The sequence below is a fragment of the Condylura cristata genome, unplaced genomic scaffold, assembly GCF_000260355.1.
Source record: "Condylura cristata isolate star-nosed mole 26May11 unplaced genomic scaffold, ConCri1.0 scaffold00022, whole genome shotgun sequence".
NCBI lineage: Eukaryota > Metazoa > Chordata > Mammalia > Eulipotyphla > Talpidae > Condylura > Condylura cristata.
Window position 1 is genome coordinate 33,927,268 of NW_004567123.1, and position 8,393 is coordinate 33,935,660.

Sequence of the window (8,393 nt, forward strand, 5' to 3'; positions counted from 1 at the left end):
TATTCAAACATTAATATCTTTGGATGATTCTTTGATTTACTACTTATGGGAAATAACAGCAGGAAACGATTATGGCTTTGCATGGTAGTTTCTGGAGGCCAAAACTGTAGTAAACTTCTATAATATTTTGTGACTATTTGAAACTTTTAAAGAAATCATCTCAATCTCCAAGGTTTATACTACTTATATCTTGCAAAAGTTTAACCTGTTCTTACAAAAACCTAGTAGAACTGCTGAGGAGTTAGATGATGATTTTAAGGCTTTGTTATTTCTGCCAACTGATGTAGGAAAGAGAGGTCTTGAAGCAGATGGATTTTGGCGTGTGTGATGTGATCATGCCGGTATTCGGTTGGCTGTGGGAGAATGAAGGCAGCAGTGGGGATGGGCTCATACTGAAGTAACACAGGTGAAATAAACGGTGGCTAAAAATCATGGATAGTTCCAGAGACCTTTGACCAAAAGCCATCGAATGGAGATGTGGGAGATGAAAGGGATTTCAGTCAGTGACTGTGGTCTCTCTGCAGTCTGACCTTCTGGGTGTTTTATTCACAAACCCTCATGGATAGTGTCAGTGACTGCAACCCACCTGCTCACAGAATACTCAGGTATTGCAGGGAGCCGGGATATTTATTGATTTTGGATAGCAGGCTTGTTCAGGGGCGTGCCCTTGCAGGCTGGTAGAAAGCCGACAATGTATGATCGGTAGGGAAAGCAGCGTGTGTTCCTGGGAGCGTGGGCCTTCCTCAGGCAGCGGGGGGCTAGCTAGGGCCACAGGCTTGGGAGTCAGAGAGGCCCCGGGTCTAATCTCTCTGCTTTATTAGATGTTGACCTTGGATACAGTGTTCCCCTGCATGCTAAGTTTATCCAAGTAATCACTTCCTTGTAGGGCTGTTACAGTTCAAGGCAGCAATGCAGGATGACCTCAGAGGCGCTGGCTTACTCCTAAATCGTTCTGTTGACATTTTATTGTGATTACTTCTGGAGCAGGACTTAGGTTTCTGGCATCCAGACAGTGTTAAGTGCAAGGTAGTGTTGCTATTTTATATTTTGCCTGAAACTCAAATAAAGATGAATTTTTATCGTTACCATCAAGATGCTCAAGATAATAAGATCATTTGTGTTTCTCCGAGCGTGAAGGTTTCATATCTGCCTTGCTTTATTAGCAAGATAAAGATAATTTTTTTCCTTGGCTATTTTTTGGATGTGTTCAAAACAAGGCAGTTTCATATTAACAAATATAATTTTCTCCCTGTCTCACATCAATAAATGAACAGGAGTCCAGTCTCTCTAGGCAAGCGGTCAGCACATAGGCTGATGACAACTGCACACATTTCTGGCGTCCCCTTGAAGAACAGGGGATCTTCACAGGAACTTTGAGCAAAGTTCTGCTCACCTTCTTAGGGTTGGGATTGAGTAGTCTTCCTGCCCCACCTCATCCCACCATGACTGACCCAGGGCTCTGGATGGGAAGTTGGGGGGAAAATACGAGGCTCTTGTACACACCTGAGTGGATACTGTATATTACTTACCTCACAAGATTGCCATGAAGGGCCCTCCCTGGTGGCACAAGGGGTAAAGGCTCGTGAATCACTATGAAGTGATTTCAGCCACTGAAGCACAGAGTTCGATCCCTGCCAGGGAGGTGACCCGGTAGGGAGGTGACCCATAATGTGCAGCAGACCCTTCCTGACCCACCTGCTGCTCCCCTCAGCAATGTATTTCCATCAGTCTGCCTGTTCTGTTCCCCACTCTGTCTCTGGTGAGTCCTCTCGCCCATCACACCTCTGGCCTGTACCCCAATTCTTGTATGCATAAATAAATAAATCTTTAAAAAAAGTGATTGCCATGAAAACTAGCAAGGATGCACTTACAGCCCTGCCCCCATCATGGTTTGCCACACTGGCCTAGCACGTAGTAGGCAGTTGTATCACCCTAAGCTGACACAAGCAGAAAGGAAATTCATTGACTTAGGAAATTCTAGAGTGTAGGGACGAGGGAAGGCTTCAGGCTTGGCTTGATCCAGAATCCAAATGGTGGTCCTAGGTTTTGTCACACTATCCTGTCTCCTCTGAGATGGTTTTACTCTGGGTCCACATGGTGGCTTTCAGAAGCTTTCAGGTCTGCTATCATTGGCAAGCCGAAAAGAAATTCCTACTATGTGTTGACCTTCACATTGCCTGTGCATCAAGCATGTGTGAAGTATTTTAGCATATATATTGGGGTACACATAAAATGGGGGGCAGTTCTCCAAAGCAGGAAGAGGGTAGTGGTGCCATCAGAAGGGAGAATAAATGTGATTAAAAAAAAATGAGGGGCTCTCCTTGGTGGTGCAGCGGGTTAAAACACAGCACTAAGAAGCTAAAGCCACTTCAGCACGAGTTCGATCCCCACCCTGGTGGTGATCCACATGGCATGGCAGACCTCTCCTGTCTCCCCGCTGCTCCCCTCAGCAGTGTGCTTCATCAGTCGGCCTGTTCTGCTCCCCACTCTGTCTCTGGCGAATCTTCTCACCACCCCTGCACCTCTGTCCTGTACCCCAGTTCTGTATGCATAAGTAAATAAATCTTAAAAAAAAACAATGAAAAATATATCCAAGATAATACTTAACAATGCCTTGAAGCCAATAGGTGAAGTGGCTGCTTGACTTATGAGCAATACCACTCATAAAAGTGCTGAGACACAGAATAGAGGTTCGCAACCGGGGTGATTTTGTCTCCAGGAGACATTTGACAGTGTCTGGGAACATTCTGAGTGGGGAGGGCCAACTGGCATGTAGTGGGTAGGAGCCCACCGGTTCTGCTAGATGTGTTGTGTGCCTCAGTCCTTTGTAGCGGCGCCGGACAGGCAGTTACCTGGTTGAGAGACTCTACACCAGCAGGTGTGTCGGCCATTGAAACCGTCGCTAGTACTGATGGAACCCTTGCTGCATGGAATCACTGTGCGCAGCGTTTTGCACACACTCTCTTGTTTAAGCCTCTCAGTGACCCATAGAGTAGGTAATGTCATTATCCCCATCTTAAAGGGGCATGTGGCCATTGGTGTGGACACACCAGTGTCCACAAGCTCAGTGGGTGGTGGACTCAGGAGTCACATCTGGGTCCTCTGACTTCCCGACCCTCAGGTTTTCTAATAAGGGTCACTACGCTGCCAGTGGGGGGTCTCGTTCTCGATAAGCGTCTGCAGAGCTAAGAAAGAGAAGCCGCATTTCCACCACCTGAGCCCTGAGACCATTCCTCGTGATCTTGTCACAGTTAGCCCTGGAGGCTGAAGAAGGACGCCCATCGTCAGTGATAAGCTGGCAGAGATCACGGTCGTTTGGACCTGCGTCCTGGTGTGTGGGTGCTCTCGGTCACTTTCATCCTGGAGCTGTGTATTTGCCGTCTGGCTTGGGGCGCAGGCTGACGTTGGCTGTCAGCGGTTTCATGGTCACGTGCCAGTGGGGTCTTCTACATGCCTTTCTCACCTCCTGCTTCTTCTGGAAGAAATGGAGAGCTGAAAGATAGACTTTGTTTAATAAAGTGCAGTTGCACAATTAATGCCTATTCATTGCCCCCGGAGCTAAAGAAGGATGAGTTCATTTGGGGAGCCCCGAGAGACATGGTTTTTATTTGGTTTGAAGCTTTTCTGGCTTTTGTTTCTTTCCACTTCGAAGCCCGGAAAGCTTTGAGAAGCCCATCGCTGGCAGAAGCTCTGGCTTTTTATGGGAAGATTCAGCTGATGTGACGCTGTCACTGTGGCAATATCCCCGCAGACCTGTTCCTGAAATGTCACAGTGTAGGGGAGGTGGCAGGCAGCCAGGCGCTTCCAGTGCCCTGACAACTCCTCCTTCCCTCCTGGCTGGGTTCAATTAATACTCAGGTTTAGCACCTGCAGGAGGGAGGCGCTCAAGTGACATTTGGCAGGGACAGTGGACCACACCACCCGAGTCCCTCTCTTCACTAGCCAGAGAATCGAGTCTCTGAGGCTTTGGCGTGATGTTAAGAGAAGCTCTGAGTTGTGCCAAGAATATGTGAAAATAAACATTGTGTTGATATGAAGTCTACCTGAATTGGAGGGCACAGATTTGTGAGATTTTGGGAAGGGGTATAAAGGCATCTGAACATCCTTAGAAAAGAGATTGTTTGTATTGATTTCTTTTGATTTGCAAACTCGAAGCCAGTGTATTTGTGAAATAACCTTTCATCGGAGAAGAAAATCATTTTCCCCTCCAATTGGTGACTTGCAGGTGAATGGAGCATCATTTTGGCCTGAATCTTCGGATCGTCTCCATTTCTCTTCTGGAGTCTGAAGAGAAGCTCAGTGCTCTCTTGCTTCCGTATGTGTGAGCATTTACTCATTCTCGTGCGTCCCGCACGACCCCCATGAGAGCCGCAGGTGCCAAGTGATGTCTCAGTGTGGGCCTGTCCCTGCTCTTAGCGGGGTTAGGCATCTTTTCGTGGATCTGTAGCCCTTTGATTGGTGCAGCCATCTGCAAACATGGGGTTAGCTTCTGGCTTTAACTTCCAAAAGTGTTGGTGTCCACACACCGGGGCTCAACCCTCTGTCCCTGGTGTATCAACAGCACCTCTGTGTTTGCTGGGTACCCCAGCAACACAGATAGCGTCATTCAGATGATAGCATCTGAGAATCCATTTTGGGGGGACTCTAGCAGCCACCCCTGTGTTGGAATTGACTCAGATGATGAGCTGCTCGTGTGTGACGACTTGATGTGACGCTACCTCAGAATTCTAGAATGTTCTAGCACTTTCTGGATACCCCTCCAAAGGTATCCTTCTTCGCTCTCACTGGGTGCGTCCTAACAGCCTGGCCAGGCTCTACACCTGTGCTCGTAGCAGTGACCGAGGCTCACGCAGGTGCAGTCTTCGTGAAGCTTGCTCTTGGAAAACAGGAGATATGGGCAATAACAGGCACTTACCAGAGAAAGGTAATAGATGGTGAGTGAGTTCCACAGTGAACCTTGAGGTTGTCCTGTAGAAAATGCCAGAGGAGTTGTGTGCTTGCACCAAGGGTGGCCAGGCACTGCCTTCAGCTGGCAGGGCCCCCCAGGAAAACAGCCATGGTGCCACCCGGTCCAGCCCCCTTTCTGGACCAGGCCAAATGCTTCACTGTCTGGGAAGGATTAAGCAAAGAAGTGCCATGAAGTGACTTTTTTTCTTTTCTTTACTAAACTCTCTGGTTAACATCAGCTCAGGGCCCTGGGGTACCCAGCAAACACAGGGGTGCTGTTGATACACTAGGGACAGAGGGTTGAGCCCAGGTGTGTGGACACCAACACTTTTTGAAGTTAAAGCCAGAAGCTAACCCCTGGATGTGGGTTAAGAGAAGGAGAGCGGTTTCAGGATCCTTTGGAAGCTGCTGAAACTCCAGGGTGACCCCCTTTACTGGGGACACGATGTGTCCCGGCTCCCCCGCAATTTCTCTCGCTAAGCGCTTCCACCCTGTCAGGGATTAGCAAAGCAACAGGCCCTGTTTATGTTCGAGAGCTGCGAGGAGCCCTCCCTACCCAGCCTAAACCCTGCCCGGGCAGGCTGCGAGCAGCAATCCAGGGCCGAGACAGCCCCGTGTGGGCTGGGACCGTCGCCGCTGTTGCTCTGCTTTCCACGGCGTCACTAAGCCCGAGGCGTGAATCCCTGCCGCGGGACGCCGGCCTCGCGCGGCCGAGACCTGGCGGGCTCTCTTCCCGTTGCCTGCCCAGGCCCTCAGGTGTGCGCACTAAGGGTCAGGTAAGATGGCGCAGCTCGTGGGCGGTGCCACGGAATGGTCAGTCAGGAGGCCTGGCGACTGGCACGAGCCCCCGGGGAGGGAGTGGGGTCAGGAGTGGGCTCCCCCTTCATCACGAGCTCGGGACTCAATCAGCTCATTTGGGGAGTTGCCGCACCAGGAGCGTCCAAGGGAGGCTTCAGGGGAGCTGGAGAGAGGAGAAACGGGGCGCCTGGACGTAGCAACAGCTGTCTTGAATGCAAGCTGATTCGTTTCTTAGCAGGAGAAGCATATTTCTCAAATTGTATTTCCATTCACAAGGATGAGGCCTATGTTCTGTTTTCACATGACTGGAGCCTCAAGCGTGACCCTCCCTGTCCCTCATGCCTGCTGCCCTTTCTCTCACTCCCACACTGCTCTTAGACCTGCGTCCTTCAAAGAGTTAAAGTACCAGCAACAGATCCTGATTAACTGTGCAACCTGCTGCCAGCTCCTTCCCTGAGTGCCACGGTGCCCATCACCCTGTGAGATTTGGGCAGCCTTGTCTCTCACAGGTGAAGCCTCCGGACAGGGTCCTGACGGGCAAGCTGACTGCCCCCCACCTGGCGGGGCTCTGACACACCTGTTTCCTCAGTGTGGGCTGATGGTCCCCGGCGGGGACAGACTGTTCAATGAACGTGGCTCTCACAGTGATAAAGTCATTTTCTTTAGAAATACCTTTTTGATCCTTTGGATTAAATTACAGAGAGAGCTTTCAGTTGGGTGCTGGCACGTCTGAAGTCTGCCCTCTAGTACGTTCTGATTTACCTGAGTTGTTAAGAAGTGGGCAGATTTCCAGCTCAAGTCTATGACAGCAGAAGAAGCCAGGCCGCTGCACGAGGCGATTTGGTCCTCACTGTTCATGAGCAGGTCTCTCTTCAGTGAAAGCTGGGTACACTGCCTGTGATGCTGACTGGAAATTCCGTTTACAATATGTTGGTTTACGGTAGAAAGTGAGCTTATTATAAAAGATTGAATACGTGGCACCAGGCTTTGGCAAACAGGTGACAGCTGGGTGTGAATGACTGAGGTACTTGGGAGCTGCGTGTCCCTGGGCTGTGCCTAGTACGCACACACACTCACAAAGATCCCCATGCACACACACATCACATACAAATACACCCCCCGAGATACACACCCCCACACATACCACTACCACACACACGAACACACAACCTATACAACACCCCACCCCATACAAACGTACAAATGCACGTAGCCGGGCATTCACCCACACCCCACGCACATCTCCCACATACAGAGACACACCACATATGCCACAGGTGTGTGTGCACACACGCCTCATGCAGATGCACGCGTCCACACGCAGAGACGCCCCATGAGACAACCCCACGCTGACTTACGCCCACACCACATGCTCTCACACCGCCTCTCACATTCACCGGCTGGAAGGGTCGCCTGTCCTGAGCTGACAGCCTCCGGGGCAGGGTTGTCTGAGGAACAGACGAGACCCAGCGGACACCCACCATGCCCCACAGCGGATCTGTGGGTGGACACGGCCCCTGAGCCCTCAAGCAGCCCCTGCAGCCTCCTGTCCATTCACCCAGGCCAGGTTCTCCCTCCTCCCCTTGCATCCGCCTCTCTGTGAGTCTCAGTCGGGGCATTTTGCTCCCTGGGGACATTTGTCAACGTCTGGGATGCTCTCTGGCTGGCACAACGGGGAGTAGATGCTCTCTGGCTGGCACAATGGAGATGCTGGAGAACATTCCGTGGCGCGCTCTGGCCAGGGGCTGACCTGCCTTCCCCTGGGGCCATCTCCGCGCTGAAGACCCGTCCCGAGCCTCCTTCAAGGGGGACCCGTGTTTCCTGGTCTCCTCCCAGGCCTGATGGCCACCCCCACGGCTCAGCCTGTCCCGTGGCCCACACACTCGCTCAGACTGAGGAACATAATCCTGCTGCGGGGTCTCGCCACTGTGCGCGGTGGCCCACCACGCGGGGTCGCCCCACCACGCGGGGTCGCCCCACCACGCGGGGTCGCCCCACCATCGCAGCCGCAGAGTGCGCTCCTCTGCTGTCCCTCGGGGCCTCCTGGTTTCTGTGCTGGGGCAGAGCTGCCTGTCCCCGCCCCCCACCTGCCTCTGGTCTCTTTATTGCCCTCTGGTCAGGCTCCTCGCGGTCGCACCGCTCCCGGGTCCACCCAGCAGGTTGTAGCCCTCAAAGAAAACGCCGGTGTGGCCGCCTTTGTTTACGCTCCTGCCACAGCCGCTGTGACTTCCCTCCTGCCACTCCGACAGGCGCCCGCTCTTTTCATTAAAATGTGTCATTGTCGATGCAAAATTCATCATTGATTGAATAATCGCTTTCGCAGGGGTGGAGAGAAGAAAGGACACGTTCATGTGCACACCGGGTGTGGACTCCTGCCGCTTCAGCAGTGCCCACGTGCTCTCCACACACAGGCACAGCCCACGCGTTCCCCTCGTGCACACATGTCCCCCTCACACACGCGTCCCCGCGTGCACCCTCAGGCTCGCACATTGCGCACACTCTCGCGTGCTCACACTCCCGCGTGCACACTCGGGCTCACATTGCGCACACTCTCGCGTGCTCACACTCCCGCGTGCACACTCGGGCTCACATTGCGCACACTCCCGCGTGCTCACACTCCCGCGTGCACACTCGGGCTCACATTGCGC

The 8,393-nt window shown here is 52.3% G+C and overlaps 1 protein-coding gene across 4 annotated transcripts in view; it reads left to right on the forward strand.

Moving 5' to 3' along the window:
- Positions 1 to 8,393, forward strand: part of DOK5 (docking protein 5) — a 95,917-nt gene that overhangs the window by 66,748 nt on the left and 20,776 nt on the right. The gene's annotated exons all lie outside the window — the stretch shown is intronic.